The 24,114-nt window shown below is 33.4% G+C and overlaps 1 protein-coding gene across 1 annotated transcript in view; it reads right to left on the reverse strand.

The window, feature by feature from the left end:
* The window catches only part of LOC129758215 (bifunctional heparan sulfate N-deacetylase/N-sulfotransferase), a 165,529-nt gene extending 141,959 nt beyond the window's left edge, over positions 1-23,570 (reverse strand). Inside the window, exon 1 of the mRNA XM_055755677.1 lies at positions 22,632-23,570. The gene's annotated coding sequence lies outside the window, so the exon portion shown is untranslated. The remainder of the gene's footprint in view (positions 1-22,631) is intronic.
* Positions 23,571-24,114: the final 544 nt, after the last annotated feature.

Here is a 24,114-nt window from a genome sequence, read left to right on the forward strand (position 1 = left end):
TTCAAAAGCGCAGTTTAAATAAAAACAGGAATGTGTAACATGGAAAGGCAACAAAAAAAATTTTCAATTATTTTTTCGAAAATGTTTATCCTTACCTATCAAACATGATTTCAATAGGAAAATTAAAAACTTTGGAACAAATAAATTTAATTAGTATGTAGTGTTTTTTTCTTGTGATACTCTTCAAATATATTTAATTACAATTTTTTTTATACACTTTTAATTGCGAGTCCCGATTTTGACAGGAAGCATCTCAAAAGCCCATTATTGTTCTAAGTAAATGACAATGAATCAACTAACTACTTTAGAATCACACGAATAGTTTGAAAATGTTCACAACAAAAAAGCCCTAGCTCACATTCGATTTCTTTTACCCAAAGTGCTCTAGCTAATTCCTCTAATCAATACTGCCATTTCTGTCCTACAATTCTACTTTAATTTCGTAATTCGCCGAAATTCCTAACAATAAATAATAAAATATAAAAATAAATAAAGGATTATTTAAGAAATCTACTCGGAAGAATCAAACATAATCGAAAGAATATGGCTTTAAAAACTAATAAAAGATACATCGGAAAAAGCAGAAATACGGAAATGAACGCCAACAATGCGATTGTTCTCCCGGTAAGAAAACTATTTTTATCGTTAAGATGTTAATTTTGGAAAACTTTTAAAGGAGGAAAAGAGCTGTGTTTGCACGTTTTTTAAATAGCAAAATAAATTATGAATTCAAAATAAAAATCAAAATATTGTAACATAACTTTGATCTGAAAATAAAAAGCGAATGCACGAATTCAAATAAAAAAGAATAGATTGTTCATTTCTGTATCATAAGTCAGATTTTTCATACTCATCCATAAATAAGTTGTTATAAAACTTTAAAATGAAAAATTAATGTGTGTTTGTTCAAATAATAATAGTTTAAATACTAGCTCCAGTTTACTTTTTTCAACATTTTTCTTATATTTGAAATATCATATGATGGTCATCTAAATAAAATGATACAGCTATTGCAAAATCGAATATAAAATATTACGGATTTATAAACTCAATCTAGAACGTTGAGAGTCAGAATCAAGATAAGAAAGTTAGTATAAAAACATAAAATAAGTGCTTTGGCGATACACATTTCAATTAGGCTCTAAAATAATTTTGCTCACAATAATTATTTAAACTATTTCGTTGTCAGTCGACTATTTTCTCGGCAACAGAGCCGCTCGAATTGAACAATCGAAAAATCTTGGCATGTTTTTTGACCATCATGGCTGAGTTTCAAGATTCACATCATACTGTCAATATTGTTTCCAAATCTTTCACCAATGATAATTAAATCTAAAAATATAAATTCCACAAAAAACTGATTATTTCAATTGCAATTGATTAAAATTAAAGAATAAAATCAACTACACAAGAGAACAGCATTTCTTATTCATATGTTATAATACCAGATTTGTGAATTAAAATCTTTCATTTTATCAGGCACCTAAAGTTTTGGTGTTATGGCTCGTGGAAAATTTAAATTTCTGCCATTTTTTACTGGAACCAGTCATTGAAAGCTGATAAATTGATAAACCTACACAGAAACTAAATACTAATAGTAAATCTTTTTATTATCCTTTATATGATAAAATATCAAGATTTTGGCAAAAATTTTCTCGTTTCAAAGAAACAATGCTTTTATAAAAATATACTCTAAATTAAAAAAAATAATAACTCAAAAGACTTTCTGATATCACTAAAGAACCTTTTAAAGATTTTTAAATTAAAAAAAATTGTTTTTTAATTTTTGTTCGAGAATGCAAAACATTTTATTTTCAAAAATTTCTAGGATTATCCAAGTTCAATTTTTACTTTAATTTCGTAAAATTTGTAAATTTTCGTAGAACTGGAAAAAAATCGGAAAGAAAACATTTGTTACTTATGAGAAAAAATAAGTCAAAATTATTTGAAATCACCGAGAAAGATGATTTTTTAATTCAAACCCTTCATTTTAAATATCTTTGTGTAGAGACGACCCAGCCAAAGGCTGAAAGTCTCTCTAATAAAGACAAAAAAATCTTTGTAACATTTTACAGTTTTTGCACAAATTTATAAAATGATTTTTTAACCTACTTTCAAATGTTAGCCTTGAATCTCAGAAACAAGAACTGATGTAGTGAAATAAAATGCATATTTAGAATCAGTACTCTCAAAACAATTAAAGTGAGGTCCTATTTTTTTGCCACTGGAAAATAAAATGGGATTTTTTTGACATATGCTATCAGAAATTGATCCTTCATTTCGAAGTTTCTATATTCCTGCTAAAAATCGTTTTTGAAAATTTGAGAATAATGTGTCCTTCAAGAAATAAAAAAAACAATTTTCACTTTATTCATACACTCATTCTTTCTAATTTTGTGCTATTCGAAACGAAGAGTTTAAATGTATTTCAATCGTTTAGAGACCAATCAAATTTTTTTTCGCTAAAAAATTCACATTAGCTTAGTTATATGCTTCACAAATGTATTTTCTGTGAAAAACTTCGTATATAATGAAAACTTTTAGACCTCACTGTCAATAGCCATTTTATTATTTTATTTATTAAGCTCTTGCTTATAACAACTGCTTGTCAAAAAGTTTACATCAGTACGGATTGTTAGATGAATGTGTTTTGAAAAGTTCTCAAAAAGGAAATTAAAATAATTGGATTTGGTGTTACGCCAATTTTAGTGAACCATGTCTTAATGCGGGATAAGAGGGTTAAATAAAGTCAAAAATTAAGGAACAGAGCTGGAAATTCAAGAGCAAATCAATGAAACTAGAGTTCCTAAAATTTAAATTTATAAATAAAATTCTTTGGCCACAATTCACAATGAGGAATGAGTTTCAGAATTTATAAAAACTTCACAATATCTTTATCCATAAAATATATTCAGAATAATAAAAAAAGTGTTTTAAATTCACAGCAATTGTTATTCAAAAAATTTCTTAAATATGTACTTACTTTTTCGAACGTAAAAATCCAAAAGAGGACCATTAAAATTTTGTTTTATTGACCTTGCGCTGATATGAAGAATTTCAGGAAAACTATATAATTACTAGATTTCTTAAAATTTCCTTCAACAACAATTGTGTTATTTTCATTTAATTAAATGACATTCATAACCAGAGATTCTTTGATGAACGTATTGATTGATATTTTTTTAACTCCCTTATATACAAATAACGATAATCGTTTTATCAAAATTTTCTCGCATGTAACATCATCGATTCGTAGTTTTATCAAAGGATATCAAAATAAGTTTACTTAATAAGTTGTTTTAATTTAATAGATATCTTTTTTAGAAATTTATTAGAAATACTTCAAATTTAGTTCAATGTGATCAAATTGGAGGAGAAGGGGTAGTAAATCGCCTATCTTTCATAACAAATATTCAAATGGGAATAGAAATATTTACTAAATTCTTATTATTTCATCTGATTTCATGTAGTGCGTAGCTTACCATATTATTGTTTTTTTGTGAAGCATTCAACGGATCAATTAACAAAATATCTTCAATATTAACGTAAACTACATGAAAGCGTTTTTGTAGCACCTTATTCCACTACTTTTTGACCTCTTCAGTTATTCCAAAACATATTTCAGTTTCTCTTATCTATTTCAATTTTTTTCTTTTTTTTAAGGACCGCCACATTCCCCCACACCAAAAAGCTCGAAAGAGCCCCCTGGTAATGGACACTTCAGTTCTCAGCATGTCTGGCAGCAAACAGGTTAGATTTAATTTAAAAAAACGCGAGCAAAAACACAAAATTTACGCATGCTGAGAACACAATATATTTTAACTTTAAAGCGCGGAAGAATGTAATATAAAGTTTGCAAATACAGTGAATCTCAGTGGAAAAAAGTTTTCCTTTTAGGAGATCCACTTCTCGATGGAAGAAATTGAAGAGTATTAACAAGTAAAAAAAAAATTAAAATAAACTAAAATAAATTAAACTAAAAGTTAAAATTAGGTGACATTAAACTAAACTACAGACAAACAAGTTAAAATCAATTATTCTATACAAATTAAAAAAAAAGCAAGTTTGGTGATTCGTTGTTTATTGGTTTAATAAGTTCTTAAAGTGTTGCATCAGTTTGGTCTTGAAAATATTCCTGTTATTAATTATCTTTAACTCTTCGGGTAGATTATTGTACTTCGTAGGTCCGACAAAAGAAATCCTATGTTGGTCTAGGCTTGTTGACGAATTACTTCTCAGAAGGTGATGAGAATGCCATGTGTTATGAATACAAATTCCTGAAGCAAACCTGAGATTTCGAGATATATGAGAGGAATGCAAATTATCAAAGACATAAGTGCAAGTTTGGAAATTACAAAGTTCAGCCAATGGTAAAATATTGTGAGAGCGGTTAGGCTGATGTCATGCTGAAGCAACTAGCAACGCGACCTACAACGTTCACACGACTAACCAGCTCTCATTTGATCTCCATGGAAATCGCGCAGACCTGTCATACTGGTCGCTTTGTATAGCGCGACCAATCTGATGCCAATGTGTTTTGTAGCGCGACTAGTAGGAAATCCAATAGGAATATTGTTTTTTCTCGATTTGAAGCAGTGATTCCGGGTTTTAAGCACAATAGTACGAAGATCTGTCCGAACTTGTGATAATAAACTAAAAAATATCTTAATCGGCGAGAAAATTTTCATGAATTCTTAGTTCCGGCAAAAAAAACAAGGAATTTTGTCGGTTCAAATTTCGGCATTCTTGCAATCCGGGTCGTGATTTGATGAGTTTTTGATGGCTCCGGAAAGAAAAAAGACGATTCAAAGCATTATCAGATGTAGAGAAGTGATGATTTGTAGGGAATTTCAAAGTGACAGGTCGCGCCAGCATGACATCCCAAGTAACACAGATTCAGCCAACTAGCATTTCGATGTTTTATTATGGTTTTATTATGGCTTTTTTTGTGCAGCTCGTTTTATGACGGTTTTATTATGGTCATGCAAAATGCTTATATTCTTGAATCGATCATCTGTTTTCAGATAGTTTTGAAAACTCTCATAAATCTTCCATTAAACATACTGTTTTAGTTATTTAGAAAGAGTTAGGAATGCTACGTTTAAACTATAATAAAACACAAACATAGAAGTTTGCTCCAAGCTTTTTTTTTGCATGTTCTATAATAGCACTCAGTGCCTGATTATTAAACCGCCATAAAACTTAGTGACAGTTCTCGATCAAGACGTCAAAACAGGACACGCTCAGATTAGATAGCACATATTTGAATAGGAATTCCCATTTTTACACATTTTTGATAAGTTCTGTGTGTTGATTTTGAGTTGAAATAATAAAAAATTATAAATATCTATGAAAACTTCGAATTACCGGAAGTGGAATGAAACTCTACAATATGGGTATTGAGTGAAAGGGTTCAAATAGGAGGAACAAAATTTGTTGCTTGACGCCATCATCAATACAAGATGGCGGCTTCCGCTTTTATTTTCAAAGTTGTAAATAACTGAAAATATCATGAAACCTTATTAATATTGTTATTAGGTGAAAGTAATAAACGAGTAGAAGTCGAATTTCGTTGTCCGTCGCCATCTTAAATTCCAAGATGGCGGCTACCACTCAACTTGAAAATACTGTATATGACTGGAAATTGCATAAAACCCTTACAATATGGGTATAAGTTGAAAGAGATCAACCGGTAGAAGTCAAATTTCGTTGTCTGACGCCATCTTAAAATCCAAGATGGCGGCTTCCGCTGCACTTTGAAATGTAGAAAATGACTAAAAATGATATGAAACCCAAACAATATTGGTATTGGGTAAAAGGGCTATACGAGTAGAAGTCGAATTTCGCTATCTGACGCCATCTTGAAATCCAAGATGGCGGCTTACGATAAACTTTTAAAATGCTATAAATCATTGAATATCGCATGAAACCTTCAAAATATGGATATTTTTGAATTGGGATAAGCTATAAGAAGTTAATTTTTGCTTTTTGGCGCTATATTGAAATCCAAGATGGTGGCTTCAGCAGAACTCAAAAATACTGTAAATGAATGAAAAAGGTATGAAACCCCCAAAATATATTGTATTCGATAATAAGGCTAAACGAAAGAAGTCGAATATCTTATTTCGCGTTTCTCTGAAATGCTTTAAGTGTTGCCCTTTCACCCAATACCCCAATTCAAGATGGCGTTTGATAGCAAACTTCGACTTCTACTCGTTTGGCCCTTTAACCCAATACCCATATTGTAGGAGCTTCATGCTATTTTTAGTAATTAACAACATTTTCAAATTCAGTGGAAGCCGCCATCTTGGATTCCTGATATCGAAATTTGTATTCTACTCGTTGATCCTTTTCAATTTATATCCATATTGTGGGAGTTTCATGTGATTTTCAGTGATTAACAGCATTTTAAAGTTCAGTGAAAGCCGCCATCTTGGATTTCAAGATGACGTCCGATAGCAAAGGGCTAAATTCTAGTTTAGCCCTTTCTCCAGTTACCAATATTGTGGGTCTTTCATGCGATTTCCAGTGATTACCAGCATTTCAAAGTTTATCGGACCCCACCATCTTGGATTTCAAGATGGCGTCGGAAAGAAAAAAAATCGACTTCTTCTAGTTTAGCCCGTTCACCTAATACCCGTATAGAGGTGGTTTAATGCGACTTTTTGTCATTTACAGCATTAAAAGATGAGCGGATGCCGCCATCTTGAATTTCAAGATGGCGTCTCAAAGCGAAATTCGACTTCTACTCGTTGAGCCCTTTCACTCAATACCCATATTGTTGAGGTTTCATGCGATTTAAAGTCATTTACAACATTTTAAAGTTCAGCAAAAGCCGCCATCTTGGATTTCAAGATGGCGTCAGACAACGAAATTTGACTTCAACTCATGATTTATTCCACGGGTCATTCACAACCAATCCCTATTTATTAAAAAAGTCTGTCCTCATTTACTGTACTAATGATTAACAACTCAGAAATGAGGAACTCATCCTAAGCGTGTAATTGGTTGGCTTGCGAGAGAAACGTCAAATCGTAGCTTTTTTTGGGGTCATCATTAAACCATAATAAAACTATGAATTGACTCACGCCATGTTGGTTGCAAAATCGAAGGGCACAAAATGACGCCATGTTGATGGATTCACAATGCAAGCATTGAAAAATATTTTTTCAGGCCTTTTTCCATGAATTCCATCATGATTGACCATCAGATTTGACGAGGCGCATTTATTTTAAGATACTATTTCATATACATTTTACCTAAAATCTTGACTGGCAATAGAAAAGAAGCTCAATATATGGTTAAAACATTGGATTTTTAGCTATTAATTTTACCAAATCATATCTGAATAATGCAATCATCATTCATCAACCATTATGGTTGCTGGAAAAAATTAAAAAAAACTCCGAGAACTGACAGAACCGAAAAAAAACAAAAAATTCTAACATGTTTTATAATAGCTTTTTAAAAGCTTTGGTGACCAACATTTATGACCAACAATTATATGTCTTGATGACGTTTCTAGGGTAGGGCCAAATAGCCTGATTTTGGCTTTATTAGAGTCCAGGTGATGTTATAGAATGCGCTTTAGCTTTTTATGAAGATTAATGCGATAGTCCAAACGATATTTTGCTGACCATAATAAAGCTAAAATTGTTACTTGGGATACCAATGCAATGCAACGCAATCTTATTGGAACGTTGCGTTGCGTTGCGTTGCTAGTTGTTTCAGCATGACATAAGCCTTAGAGTACAACAGATTGGATGGATGACGAAAGGGAAGGTTAAATATAGTTTTCAGACAACGATTTTGTAAAATTTGTAGACGAGATAGGAAAGATAAGGAAGCTCTACCCCACGCCGCAATCAAATAATTCAAGTGTGAATGAACAAACGCAAAATAAAAACGCAACATTATATAGCGTGGTACAAAATGTTTCACTCTCCATAAAACGCCACTAAACGACGATATCTTTTTGTGTAAGTTGTTAATGTGCGATTTCCACGACAGAGTGTCATCTAGTGTTATTAATATTTGAAAAACAAATACAAATACAAATGAAATTTTTTTTTTTTTTTTTCATAGCGTTTAAATAGCTCGGGGAGCTGACGCTGGAAATGAAAATTAGAATAGTTTGGAGAAGAAAATTTAAAGTTTAGAGAAGGCAGCGTAGAATAGTAAGCGATCTTGAGACGTTGGTTAAACCATCAAGCACTTCATTATATCCATGGAATATGGATAAAATGCAGTTCAAGATAATAAACCAACCCCTCCCGATACCAGTTGGAGGAAGGACAAGGGTGGGTTCGAGACTGGCCTCTACATACTCCCCAAGCATCTACATACTACGGTTTATAAGCGCATTGAAAATATTAAAAATAAAAAGGAAGGATCTCACCAAGTTATAGGACACCATCTTCAGCAGTTGATTTATGGTTAGATCCTTGGGCTGGCAACCATGTCATGCGAAAGCCAACGTCTGGGTCCCATGATGTTAGGGGATGGCTTGAAGGTTCGCTCAACGTCATCATTGGACCAAATGATTTCTCGGTAGTACATGCCACGATACATGAAAAGAAAACAGAAAAAAAAGAAAAGAGAAAAAAAAGAGAAAAAAAAAGAGTTTTAGTTCATATCATCTATCAATATCTAAGAAGAAGCCTAGCTTAAACTCATAATAAACCGAGATCAAATTAATAGTAGAAGTAAGCTACATTGTTTCTGTCATATCATAGAACCATACTATTTTACCAAAATATGGATGTGAGAGCCTGTTTGCTTTTTGAAGCAAGCCTATTTCAAACTAATAAAAATTCTAGCTCAAATTAATAGTAGAAGTAAGCTACCTTATTCCTATCACAACATCATCACAATCATGCGAATTCAACAAATTATGGATATAAGAGCCTATCTTACCGTTTGAGCATTGCCCTACACTACCTGCCTCACATAGTTGAATGCCTACTTTTGAATGAGATTTAAAAATTGCCAAGACTGTTTGCTTTAAACTATAATACTATCAAAACAACTCAGGTGACAGATCCGTTTCACAAACCTTAAACCACAAAATATCATTTCCATCCAATTAGCCCCCAGTGATTGAAAAAAGCTAGATTTAAGAATAAGCCATCGTAATTCATAAACCGCAAATACACATCCACTGGAGCATTGGGGAGGAATATGGTATTTGAATATGTTAACCTACTCCTTTCTAACTTTCCAACTATTTGAATATATCTGAGAGAGAGAAAAAAAAAACTCCACCTCCGAATGATCTGAAAAATAGAAAAGAACATTAAGAAAAATAGAAAAGAACATTAAAATGACAATAAAAGGTCAAACAATCATTTCTGATCGGACCAGATTGACCATGTGATTGAGCTTTAGTTAAAAGCCGTGGGACCGACATCTAGGGGTTCCGTTTCACTTATGGTCGGAAGTGATCCGTTGATGCCTATAGCAACACTGAACTGTGATACTCTCACTATTCTATATTTAATGTTGCTATACGTCAAGGTATACCCATTTATATCAAAGTGATATAAATGAGCACTCAATCACGCCCACGGAAAATACAAATACAAATGAAATTCAAACACAAATTTGAGAATCAAAGTTACAATCAGGAACAAAACAGTAATTGATAAACTTATTATTCATATTTCAAAAGTTTATTTCAATTTAACGTCTTTCAACAGTACCTCAAACAAAGATCTCGAGTTTTCAGAGAAACCAAGAAAAAAAAACCCAAAAAAATTTATTTAAGAACTCAGTATGGCAAATTGGTCTTATTTCAGCAACAAGCAGAAGTTTTTTAAAATTTAATTTTTTTTTCAAAGTTTATTCCCTTATTGATCGAAAAATCAAACAGTGATAATAACTGTTATTCATGAATTTTTTGACAAAGCTGAGGAAAAGTAATTCCAGCCGCCAGTTAAAAGCCGTTACGTTTTTGATTTATTGGGGAAACAATTATCATATTCAATACAACATTTGATTTACAGAGACTTTCTAAAATAAGTTCTCAATTGAATTGTTCAGAGAAAATTAAATATTATTTTTTGAAGGCTAAGCATTCATAATTCCCTGGATTTATTACAAGTTCAGATTTTCAAAGTAACGTGGACAAGTAATGCAAACTACGGTTCAAGTTGTCAGAATATTAAAAAAAAAAAGTCCGAATGAATTCAAGTTGGGGGATGCGGGAAAATTCTTCAATGTATACACTAGGGACCCTTCTCAATTTTTTTTTTTCAAAAAATAAGTGAAACTATTCGAGATATTATTTCACAGGGGCCCCTTACCTGGTTTATTTTTCGTTCTTATTCCAATTTAACAGTTTAAACTTTTTCTCCCTGATTCCTAGATCTCAAAGCTGTCTGATTTAATTGATGTAAACTTTTTCTTCCTCGGGGGCCCCTGAGCCGGTGAGCTCGGGGCAATTGCCTCCCCCTTCTTAATCAGCCTTGGTGCTCCTACGAACGTAAAAAATGGTTGCAGAAATTAATTTAACTACTTGAAATTTGATTTAAAAATCGATTCCGTCTCTGTTTATAATTTGATGCTTGATCAGTCTCTATTTTGACGGTTTTAACGAGTTTTCTTGATCATAAAGGATACAAAACGAAAACACCTTCATAATATTTACAAATGCTATTTTATCAATTGCTAAGGCAGTTCGGAACATTTAGGATATACTTAATCAAATGAAACAAATAAAATAAATAATTAAACAAATAAAATATATAAAATAAACAGCAGTCAAAACAAGACTCGTGGAAAAGTAGATGCTTATAATCGAAAACGACCAGAATAGGCTATGGAAGTTCTGCCGAATTTTGGTGATAATTTTGCATTAGTGCAAGTGAGATGTAGCTAAAATTTCATCCAACTTTTGACAGATCTTACGGGTTTTTCTTAAGGAGAGAAAGAATAACTTCTCGATTCCATCGTCCATTCTCGTTTTATCATTTCTGCGAATGAGCTATACTTAGAGACATAACTCAAATGATATGAAATTAATCATGAAACTACAAAATTGAACATAACACTTTCGGTGGCTCAATGGTAATAAATTTGTAACTTTTGGTCCAATGAATTCTGAGATATAGAATGTTGAATTTCGGTGTTTCTTGGTTTAGATTTTTTTGCGGTCCAAAAAAAACAACATCGCGATCCTTAATGTGCTAAGGCCGAACAACAATTAAAATCGAAAGATGGACAATGATGCTGCCTAAATTATGGGGCTCAATTTTTTGACATTACTAATAAAATTTTAACTACATAAACAAATGAAATCTTGCCTTCATTCAATTCCCAAGGCCTTCGCACTATTTCCTTTTTATTTTTTCTTTCAAACTTTACCATTTGATAAGGTTCTAGCCTTTTGTCCTAGACTGGCTCAATCTTGGAAACGGTTTCTATTATAGAAATATAAAAAAATTACCTCAATCTATAACAAAAACTACACAAAAACTATACTTTTACTAAGGAAAAAAGTTGAACTCTTACATTAATCAACCTGTTCACTTTTTAACGCTTTGATTTCATCAAGAAGGGCGTTTGTTTGCGAGCCTTAAAAAATAGATATTTTAAGATTTTGAAATGACATTTTTTCTAACATTTGAAATTTTTAAAAACAAATCGAGTTTTTCCCAATTTGACTTTACACTTAGTTTTTGATGATTATGTAGAAAAATGTTGATCAAAGATTGATCAATGTTACCCCGGTTTACGGTATAGACTTTGCAATAGATGCAACAAATGAGAAAACCAAATCAAACAGCCTCTAGATGCTGTGTTTGATGATTCTTCTCTTACTTGGCGACCGTAAATAAAACCTTTCAATAGGTGTCAACTTTGTCGCCTCTGCGGGTCTGGATTTCAGTTTTTTTAAACCAAAAGTAAAAGAAAAAAAAGCAAACATTTTCAGTGAACCCTGAAAACATAACTTCGAAAAAAGTTTTGTTTTCACAGCCAAAGATTTATGTCTGATCAAAGTTTTATTGGATATATCCGCACCAGCAGTCTGAGCGGACGAAAACTCCAAACTCCAGCCCACAGTTTGATCCTCATTTCCCCCCATCAAACCAATATCCTTGACTTCTTCCATTGACGCCATCTGCTGTCAATTTTCCCGCCCCGCTAGATGTTGAATACCTTCTGCGTGACCGGTCTGTTTTTTCGTCGTTCTGTTCCGCTTCTCTGAAGCTGGACCAGAAGTTCCAGCGACTTTGCAGGGAAAAACTAGTAGACAAGTACATTGCGCAACCAACAAGCAGGAAGACAAACAACAACACACTTTTCGTCGGTAGAATTTTTCACAGTCGAACTGAACGGGACTCATCCCGAAAATGTCCAAATGCTTTTTGGCGGGGTAAAGTACGGGAAAATTAGGAAAAAAAATCTGAGGAACCGGCAAAGCAAATTTCATTTCTTTCATGTTTCTTTATTTTTATCCTCATCCCCTCAGATGTTCAGTTTCCGGAGCAGTCAATATGTACGTGGTTGTGGTCTAAAAAAAGTGTACAGAGAAGTAGCGCAGCTTTCGGTGACAACTTTTCAACCACAGACAGTTGTGATTTTTTTTCTATATTTTCGAGCTGTTCCTCTTTTTTAGACCAAAGATGGTGCGCTTTGTCAAATGTTTCAATGTTTTTCCTCGGCGCGGCAGCAACTAATGTTGGTGCCATGCTTTTTTCGAAGCTTTTTCATCCCGGGTACAGTCCTTCATCACCCTCAGCCATTTTCTAAGAGGGCCAGCAGCAGTTGTCACAGTTGAACGTTTTTATTTTTGTTTAAATTTTCCAATTTCTGTTTTCCCGCTCGGAAAGCGACAGAACGTGAGCAAAACCAAGGGCAAACAACCGGGTACAAAGTTTTGCTTTTACAATTATTTCGTTCTGTCAGTTTGTTTCCGGAGGTTTTTTTTCTTCTTTTTTTTCGAAGGATATTTCAATTCTGACGAGTGCAACGTTCGAAACAAGTGGATTAATGGCGATGTCTCGAAGACACTGTTCAAATATTGGACCTCAACAATATTAACCTTCTCAAATATTTGAAATAACTCTTTCGAAACAAAAACCAAATGTAGAAAAAATTGCTTTAGACTTAAGAAATTGTACTTACACATTGATTCCAGACAGTAAAAATGTACCCGAGGATACAGATTATTGTTTGAATGATACGAAACCTCTATAATCACTTCAAGAATGAAACTTCACTATCAACTGATACGCAACAAATGGCACCGATTGTGCGGTGATTTCATCGATAAAATTCAACCATTCTAGCGATTGGATAGATTTGTTGATACTTGAATTAGAGAAAACCTAAATCCCAATATAGCGACTGTCCAATATTAAAGTGTGTCACCACTAAGCTTACTTTTAGGACTCCATAAACACATTTCGAATCCCTGACACCGCCAAATGTCATACGTATGCAAAGCAGCATCTCGTCTGCCCGTCGTTTTTAAGGTAATTAAAAATCCTGAAAACGTCCCAACTTTACGGGCATTCGAATGGCGCAGGCACCTCGTAAAGTCGAGTGTCACTTTTGAGCTTCCCTCGGCCATAAAAACTCCCTCTAGCTTCTTGCCTCCAGGCTAGATCCAGGTGGTGCAAGGAATGTTTAGCACAAGCACGGAAGCAACGGACGTGGGAATTAATTATCAAAAATCCACTCGCGAAATGCTGCTGAAGCTCAACTCATCAACCCCGAAGTCAGAATGATGGCGCTATCATGGGAGTTGGCGCATTTGGCGATGGCCATGGGCGTAGAGCCAATAGATTGACAGTCTTTAGCTGACGAGCAATGAGAGAACTCACAATCGCTTATAGATTGAGTAGGGCTAAGTGGGGTAATTATGAACAAATTTTCTACATTTGGTACACTTGCAGTCATCAATTGTCTATTTCTTATAATAAATTCTTGAAAGCTGCCGAAAATGAGTGTGCCAGTGCTCTTCCTAATTCGGTAGAGCAACTTTTTTTTGGTCGCAGCCTTATGTCCTTGAGACATCTGTTCAGAATTACCCAAATTTATAGGAGTATTTACACTATACAAAATTTAAAAAAAATCGTGAACATTATTGGCTGACCGATTTTTTTTAATGTGAAAACGTGCGCTAAATCCGAAAATAAAATTCAAAAAAAAGTCTCAGAAGAACAGTTTTTGAGTTATGCTCCAAATATGAAACTTTGGGAAAATTGAAAAACTATTTGTACTCAAATGCAAATATCTAGAAATGCATAACATTAATTTGAAATCTCTTTTCTGAAATTTGGAAAGCCAATAATTAATTTTGACTTGGAGCTAGTGAAATTCACCATGTTTAATTCTTCCTATACTATAATAAGTACACCGCGGTTTGTTAAATTATTCAAAAAGGCAAAAACGACTGTTATGGTATAGTAACCATAACTTCTTCAATTATCAACCAATTTTGATAAATAACTGCTTGAAAACTTTGTTTTGAATTTATATTTAGGTTCAATAGAAGATGAGATTTTTTAAATATCAATTTCGTGTCTGAACTTTCGCTAAAACAAAACTTTCTTTAAAAAAATGCGTTTTTATAATTTTTTTTATCATAAAGTAACTAATATCAGCAATACTGTTAATCATAGGCAAAAGTGAAGTTCAGGGCAATTTTGGTCAAAACCTCATCAAAAATCAAGAAAAAAAAGATGAAGAAACTAAAAATTTTTACGTATGAATGGAAAACAATTAAAACACATTTTGTTTTTTTTTTTAATTTGATTTGAGAATGAGATTTAATCCGGGCGAAATCCGGACTTTCCTAATGAAATCCGGGCAACCGGGTCGAACCGGATTTTCCCCTTATTTTATAAAAATCATCCAGGCCAACCCGATTAAAACCGGCCAATCTGGCAACCTTATCTTAGAAATTCATGTCTGAATACTGAATTTTAAATTAAACCCATTTTGGAGGTTCTGGTCTCATATCCCTACAGCCAAAGTTGTATTTCTACATATTTTGGATTCTGTATCAATTTTAGGATTCTTGATTTTCAGTTCGAATAATCATAAGAAATTGGGAATGAAAGCTGTTTTTTTAATCTTGGTTCAAATTCGGTTTAACATTTCATATCAAATTTGAATCATGTTTTTCGAAAATCGTATGCATTTTCAATGTTTTGATAATAAATTTCCGAATATGAAAAAAAATGGTTTTAAATTCAAATTTGAAGTTTTTAAACTTTATTCTAACACAATATTTAAACATTTAAAGCTCTTAAGTGGCGATCCAAAATTGAAAACTTAGATTCAGATTCATCATTTGAAATTCACATTCTAGTTCAGATTCACAAAACAGATTAAAAATAAAAAATTGAAATAATGAATGAAGATTAATTTAGCTCAACAGAATTTAAATAAAAGATTCATGAATGAGGGCTCTTAAAATAGCTCACAAAATTCTGAACTGTAATTAAGATTCGGAAAACGTATTTTTTGTACATTTCAGAAATCGTATAGTTCAATTTTTGAAATCAGGTTCAGAATTCAGGTATAAAATTTAGAAAAAGATTTAGCTTGTGAATGAGTTTTTCAACCATCATAAAATCACAAATATAATTTTTTTTTGTTTTGATCACTGCACTTTCTAATGATCCTTTTTTCTTCCTTTTTTTTACTAATGATCACCGAGAAATATCAATCAAAAAAGATCATAAATATGAGGTAGAATTTGAGTTAATTTTCGCAGTTTTGTTTTATGCAAAATATCCCAAATAATAATTTAAAAAAAATCATCCACAGGATTTTCAAAATGGAATTGATTCTTTATGAAAAATATTTGTTGTTAAAGAAATGTGCACCTGGTCTTCACCTAAAATATTTGCACAAAATCCTATATTTTCCCGGTGTTTTTTTTTTTAATTTTCTCGGTGAATTTTAAAACATTATTAATATTGCAGTTTTTCTAAAGCCAAGTTTCAAAATAAAATCATAATTTAAGTTCAAGTTCACATCTGGCAAATTTGATCCGGTTTTTTATCTCTTACTGTCTATTTGGAAATTTCAATTATATTCATCAAAGGTTAGAAACTTGGAACTTGCAAAAGAGTTTGGAAGATCGGGCTTGTTTGAGTTGATCATAAAATTATTTCTTTTTTAAGAAATGGCAAGCTTCCCTAAAAAGAACTTATTTAATGTTCAAATCAAATAACTTCGACTCTTAAAAAAATTCAAACATTTTAACCATCGTTGAAAGCAAATTCCATATTTTGTTCCTAATGGTTTTATTATAAAAATTTAGCTCACCTTTTAGGCTAAGAACCACTTTTTTTAAAGTTACAGTTTAATACGAAAACTTTTAACGAGTACTTAAAAAAATAATCATATAGATATAAACATAAATTGTTTGAATTTTTGTTTGTACTCGTGAATTGTTGGGAAAAATATATAGATAAAAATCAGTCACAAACCCCCCCCCCCCCCCCCCATGAGTCTGCGCCCTGACTCTGAGTAAAAGTACTTATATAATTTTTCAAAAAATTCATATTTCGAGCATTGCTCAAAAACTGTTTTACTTAGATTTATTTGAACTTCGTTTTAGGATTCAGCGCCCGATTTCACTTCAAAAGTGATCTTCAGTTTACTTAGTTCAAAAATGCTGTAAACTAGTGTTATTAGAGATGTACCGAATAGAGAGTGTATTCGACAAAATGCAACACTTTGTTTTGTGAATAACTTCTGGATGCATAAATGGAAATTGGTGAAATTTTCAGTGGGGCTGCTCAGTAATATAATGTTCACATGTACAAAATTTGGTGACGATCTGTCAAGTGGTTTTAAGATAGCGTCCACTGAAGAAATTTATCGACTTTAATTCCTGGGCACCACTGGCGTCATCTATAGCATATACCATGAACCACATTTTTTTCAAAAAAGGCTATTTTTGATTGCGTTTTATGTTTACTGAAGCTTGACCTCCAAAATAATTCAAAAATTTTAATTCCGTCGAAGTTATGACCAATTTAGCCGATTGTCCTCCTTCGACAAAAAAAAAACATATTAGACTTTTAGTCACTTAACACAATTTTTGCGTAATGTCACGATTTCAGATTCGACCAAAACAGAGTATCAAATTTGTTAGACTTACTGAAATTCTTTGCAGGGAAAATGGTCGCTGTTGGAGAGAGTCTTCTTTGTATATTAAGACATTTATCGTGTCAATCGTAATGAAACACTGACTGATTTCCAGCTTCCACAGATCGCCTGCCTCTTCAAGTACTAGGAGCAATTATTTTTTTTTTTTTAATTTTTCTCCTTGTTTATCACCGAAACTTGCAGGCGAGACTTGTCAACGAAAATTTGCAGGTTGAAAACCTATCAAGAGTCGCTAAAGAGTTCGTTTTGCTGTCCATCGCGAAATTTTTTAAAAAATCTCCCCGCTTGCGGTCCAAATATTTTGCACACGATTTGACCACCGTATTTTGTAGATTTACCTGTAAGCAGGTTTTTTTACCTTGAAGAAGTGAAGTCAGGTCTATTTATGAGTCAGCAAGACAGTTTGCAAAAGCAAGAGTTTGAAAAATTTATCTTTTTCATCACCATCTCTATTAAAATTTTTGGATAGTGCTTGATAAAACCTCTCGAAATACTTAACTTTATGGAATCAATCATCTTAACATTTATACTAATTTTAGCTCACTGTTAGATTCTCTAGGTCTCATTGAACGATTAAACCATAAGAATTATGGTAAAAAAGTTGATTTGCAGCAGTTTTAAGGTCTTCCACTGAGACTTCCTTGATTTTCAAGGATCGTGTCCAAAAATTTTGGTATCTATTATTCGGCCAAACGAATATTCGGTTGAATATTCTGTTGGGTTTTTAATAAAATTACAAAAGCGATTATTTCATTTTCCTTTTATTCCTTACATTTTAATGTATCTCATGTTCTTGAGTCGATTTTAAACAGATGATGTATTACAAGATCTTTTTGTGTATTACAAGATCTCAGATTTAAAAAATGTCACCAATGACTGAAAGGACATCAGATGACTTTTCGCTTTTAGGACCTTTATCACCAAAGAGAATAGGTTCCTGTAAAATCTGGGATAAAACACGTCGAAACAGGGTGCCAAGCGATTTGAAATTGCTTATTTGATATCGAATTAGATAAAGGTCAAATTTGAGCAAGACTATGAGGTCAATATGAACACTCATCTGTAAATCAATGCGGATAAAAATTTTTGCTAAATTTCTTCAAAATCCAGACAAACTATCACAAACTGGATGTTTGGGGGTTGAAAACGCACACCCCCCCATGAGGGGTCAAAATGCCAAGGGATTCCATTTCTAAACATAAAATTTCACATTTTTAATGAAATTTGATGAACAACCAAAATTATTCAAGGGTTACAATCTGGCCTCAGAACTAAAACATAAACCTCGGTTAATCCCAAGTCAACTATTCTACTACAGTTTTTCGAAAATTTCCTCTCTTGTTGATAGAAATAAGACCCAAATATTGAACTTCAAGAAGATTAGGCTTGTCAGATTGCCCAAATTTTGCCCGAATTGTTTCACTTCATTTGAAAAAACAAACAAAAATTTAAATTGGGTCATCGAATGATGTATTTTGATTATTAATTTTTTGAGCAAATTTTACAAAATTGATCATTAACGATTTTTGGAAGCTTAAAATATAATTTAAAATTGACTGAGGTGTTTCTATAAAAATAACAATTTCTCAAGTAATTTTCTTCACAATTTTAATTGAAAATTTTGATATTGACGGATAATTGCAAAAATAGCTTGAATTTGCACGGCCCGTATTCTCACCGAAAAATATCTGGAAAGCTTAGGTTAGAATTACTCCAGACTTTGTGGTTTTAGAGCTGCTTAACATTAAAACTCGATGTTTGTGATCAGATTTCGGATTATGTATCCAGCAGGGATTGAAATGCTCTTGCTCAAGCGGCTGAGCATCAAAGCTCCTGAAGCTCGAGAGCGAAGAAAGCTGGAGCCAATTCTAGCCCACCAATAAATGCTCAAATTAAGCTCATACCTCTTCTGGCTCTAGGAGACAAGGTTTTGCATTTTGGTTTGAGTTTGTTAGCTCAAGGAGCCGAAATTTCTTGAGCTTGCTGGCTCAGCAAAATTGTAACACTTGAGTCTAGTGATGTGTATTGACTTTGCTATTGTGGTGCTGTGTGAGCCAACGGCTTTTTATGCACCACCAGTTTATGGAACTGTGGAAGGGCTTGTTGGGATTAATAAATTGTATGTTAAAGATTTCTTGTAAATGGTAAAAGTTACAACCACTAGTAACTATGAAATAGTAAAATTTCGAAATTTTCGGAAACACGCCAAATGAAAGGGCTTGTTGTGAGGATTATAAAAAACAATGTTAGAGAGTTCAAGATACTAGTTAAAGTTACCAGCACTAATAACTATGAAATAGTAAAATTTACAATTTTTCGGGAAAAACGCCAAATGAAAGGGCTTTTTGCGAGGATTATAAAAATCAATGTTAGAGAGTTCTAGTTACTAGTTAAAGTTACCAGCACTAGTAACTATGAAATAATATAATTTACAATTTTTCGGGAAAAACGCCAAATGAAAGGGCTTTTTGCGAGGATTATAAAAATCAATGTTAATTTGTTTAAAAATTTGTTAGTACAGACCCCGTTCGTTTTTGGCAACATTCGATTTTGGCACATGTGCCAAAATCGAACGGTTTTTAGAAGCGACATTACCTTTTAGTTTTCTCTATAACAGGACCAATATAATTTAGACAAACATCAAAAAAACGTTTTTACGTTCAGAAATGGTGATAGAATACAACAACAAATACAAAAGTTTTTGAAAAAATGTAAAAAGTACTCAAAAATTAAGAAAAGATGAAAATTTTAAAAAAATCAAAAACAAATACAAAAAAAAGACTAAAAATGTCAAAGCATTTTTAAAATAATAAAGAATGATGATGAAGCTCGCTCAAATGAGCTATGAAGCTCGCTCAAATGAGCTTAATTTTCAAACCCTGGTATCCAGTTTATTATTCTTGAATCTCAGTTTTCATCATTGACACATTGAATCATGATTCGAATATTGGGTTTGCCTTTCAAACTTAAACTAGTTGCATTTTCCATACTCGAAACTCTCTAGGAAGAATGACCCTAAGGGGTTCAACTTCTATCAAATAGAGAAAAAATATTCGTTATTCATAATTTTGGAATACAAAGGAAAATATTTTATAATTTAAACAAATTTTAAGATTTGCATTTAAAATTTATATTTTTGACTATTAATAGTGATCCAGAATTGAAACGTTTCATTATTCGCCATTTTTATTTAAATTCACAAGTTGAATTTGGAATAACTGAAGAAAGAATTCAGATTGAGATATCCGTTTGAGAGTTGTGATACTAATTACGATTTTTGGATAATAATTAATATGAACGAATTTCTATCTCAAACTTTCATTCAAATTTTTTTTTCGAATTCGGAATTCATATTTTAGACTCGGAATAAAAAAAGTAGATTCAGATTTGGCTTGAAATTAAGTTATATAATCAAGATCAAATATCAACGAGAGAGTTTAATTAAGGATTTCCAAAGCAGGAGTTCGTAGTTTCAAATTTTATATTCAATCAGAATCAATTATGAACCACAAATCAAATAAAATAATTTTTTTTGATGAAAAAACTCGTACTTAATCTTCAAGTGAAAAATTAGCTAGATATATTTTTTTGTTTCATGAAAATAACAAAGTTTCATTCCAAAATCTCTAATTTTAATCGAATTTTCAAGAGAAGAAAAAAAATCTAAATTAAAACACAAAATGGTTATGTTTGTGGTTAAAAAGAATAAGCTCATTACATGCTAACTAAAGTAAATACAAGAAGTTTTCTTTAAAATGAACCCTTTCGAATATCTTACTCATTTTTTTAAAAACTTAATTAAAAATTGGCAACTTTTATGACTTTTTTTTTTAATTTAGGATTCAAAATAAACAATCAACTTTTAATATTAAATAACTCAATCCTGAAAATTATATAGAACTCTTTTATTCTTTACTATAAGTTATGTATGCATTGTTCAAGCAAAAATGTTATAGAAAAAAATTTGGCATAAAAACTTCGCAATGAGCCGCTTCTTCCAACGGCCCTGTCTAGAGAAAGGTTGCCAAAATTTTTCAGCACGTATCCGAGCCGGACAAATCCGGGTAATTTTATATAACAACCTGGCAAAAACCGGGCATTTGATTTCAAAATTGACGACCATAAATCAGGGCAAAATTCGACCACATTTTATCCAAAACCAGAAATTACTCATCAAAAATCAAGAAAAAAAAAAAATAACAAATTTTTTTCATCGGAACTTATCGACATATTTAAATCGTATTATAGGCTTAAAAAAACCATTCATGATTATTTTTATAAAACTTGCTAAAAAAAATTCGTTTTGGTGGCATAAAAAAAAATACAACACACTTTGTTTTTTTTTATTTAAAAAAAAAGTTAAGTTAAGTTAAGTTCCCAAATTTTGTATTGAATATCCGGGCAAACCCGGAAAAAACAGTCAATCTGGCAACCTTAGTCTAGAGACATAGTGCAACTGATCCACCCGGATGCAACTTTTTAGAAGCCGTGTTTAGAAAATCTCTTAGATTTCCGCTTTTTTTTTTGTTAGATTTAATTTTTTTTTTCAGATTTAAGCTTTTATCTCCAATGCTTTCAAGGCTAAAAAAAAGCTTAAATCTGTTTAAAAAAAGCCTAAAAATGAGATTCACTAACACCTAGCGAATAGGTGTTGGTCACACGTTTTAAAGAGAAATCGTGTAGCGTTTCATACTCCTGGATAGATCCAAGTCAAGGTTAGCTAAAAGCTGATAGCGATGCTAGTTTCCTGTGGCTGTGTGTGTCATTGCGGACCCATGATAGCCATAGATATAGATTTAGGCAAAAAGACGTATCAAACAACACATGAGAGCGCGCCACCGTAGCTTATTGATTGGGTTAATCGGAAGTATGGAGAGGTCAGTTAGCACTCCAAGCAGTGATGCTCAACTCAAGCTATCAGATCTCTCCTTTGTCCATGTCCTTTTAACAGGCCATGCCGCGGTGGTTAGAAATCAAGAGAAGAAAAACGTATTTGAAAGATTGTACTGAACAAAACAATTCAAGTTGAGGCTAAAGTTTGAGTATTTCGGTTGGCAACCCTAGCTTAAACCCTTGTCTTGTCATTGGAATAAATGTGGTAATAAGCAAATAAAATTGATGGTGATTTTTTGTGAAAACAATAATTTCTGGTATATCGTTAATGTTAGAAAAATGCACTAAGTCAGAGAACTAAAAGGTGTACAACATAACACCCCCTATCCCTCTACGCCAGCGGTCGGGGAACCGGGGTAAATTACCCCAATTGGGGTAAATGTGAAATTCTTGGGGATAACAGTGAATATTTTGTGAGTGAAAAGTGTATATTTTCATTTTGCAATTTTATGAATTTGTTGGTGCGTAACATGAAGATGCCGAAAAAATTTCGATTTCGTTTTTTGCTCTTCGTCATGGGGTAATATAAACTTAAATAAAAATGTTTTGGGGTAATGATTCAAAAAGTTCCCCGACCCCTGCTCTACGCCCCTGGTACCCACCTTAGACAGCTTGCCGAAGCTCCCGGTGGTTGTTTTGCTGATGGAGGCAGCCAACTCCGTCGAACTGTTGATTCCCAAGTGCCAATGGTATAACTTGCTGCTGATTTTGACGTTGCTGTTGGTGTCTACGATTACGAGCAACCCCTTCTAAGTGGTAGATGGACATTTTTGGTTCCCCGAGTTCTATCTAGCGCCCTTCGGAATTCCCGGGACCCGATTGAGAAGGGAGGCAGGGGAACAATTTTAATCGCCAAATTTCCCAACCCTTTTGCAGGAAGTCGGAATTCTAATGATGCGATCCGGTGGCGGCGCCCGCGGAACCCCCGGAATGGTTCTTGGCTGCAGGGTTGCCGGGCTGACTGTGTAGCGTTTTGGCGAATGCTTTGAATTCCTAATTGCTGTCAGAAAGCGCGCCGGGCATCGTCACCCATTATTACCATGTTTCGGCGACGGCAATGGAACCGAGCCGGGAAGTATTCATTCAAACGACAACGAGAATGGTGATAACTCGCTATCAGCACCCGGTCGCGTTGATGGCTTGGCTTGGCTCGACTCGTCGTTTTCGGTTATTGGGAACGGAAGCTGGTTCCTGAAAACTAGATACCATAAAGTGTTGGAACTGATGATGTCCTGGTGCCAAGTTGAGGCTGCTGCTGGTGAAAAGTGCAGCGGAAGTACATCATTCAACCGGCAGGGCCCTTTCCTGTGCAATCACACGTAAGCTTCTGGAATGTGTTCTCTTCCGGTGACATGCAGCAGCAATCTATGTGGGAGAGCTCCGGACCAGCTCTGCGTTTTCCGGGTGTCGAACAAGTTCGGCGGCACCGAACCTGCTGATGATTACCGATGACTGGTCCTGGCCTTGGATGTTCAATATGACTCCAAGATGAACAAGAACTGCGGGTGCTGATGGGGGATATTTTCCGTGGCGCTAGCTATCTGGAAATGAATTTAGAGCAGAAGAAAAACGGGACATGAATGTTGCTGCTGATGACAGTTGTGCCGGGTGATGGCATTAAATAGGAATTAGTTGCATAAAGCTTTTGATTTGACTGAGTGCTGCGCTGCAGCTCATACGCGGGTCTAAGTCCAATCACAAAATGTGGTAAACGATGACGAAATGGCCCCTCTCTCACCTGATATTTAAGGTTAAGAGGATTGACCGAGTTTGGGATGGATCCCGCATGTTTTTGGCGGGAGACTTTGCATTTACCGCTAACGGCGATTGAGTGATTCCCCGTACTTTTGGAAGTTCGTTCAAATCAATTCACACAGTGCTGAATTGGGATCAGTAGTTATTGGTCAAATTGCTTGTGTGATTGACGGAGAAGCCTTTTGAGAATTTTAGCTTTGAGGAAAATGACCACTCTTTCTGAGTATTAATCCGAAGTAAATAGGTGTGCATTAGACCGCTGCAAAAAATGGCTTTTTACTCCCATATGTTTCTTCGACGCCTTTTGAGTCACCAAGCATCAGTGTAAAA

This window comes from Uranotaenia lowii, chromosome 3, assembly GCF_029784155.1.
Source record: "Uranotaenia lowii strain MFRU-FL chromosome 3, ASM2978415v1, whole genome shotgun sequence".
NCBI lineage: Eukaryota > Metazoa > Arthropoda > Insecta > Diptera > Culicidae > Uranotaenia > Uranotaenia lowii.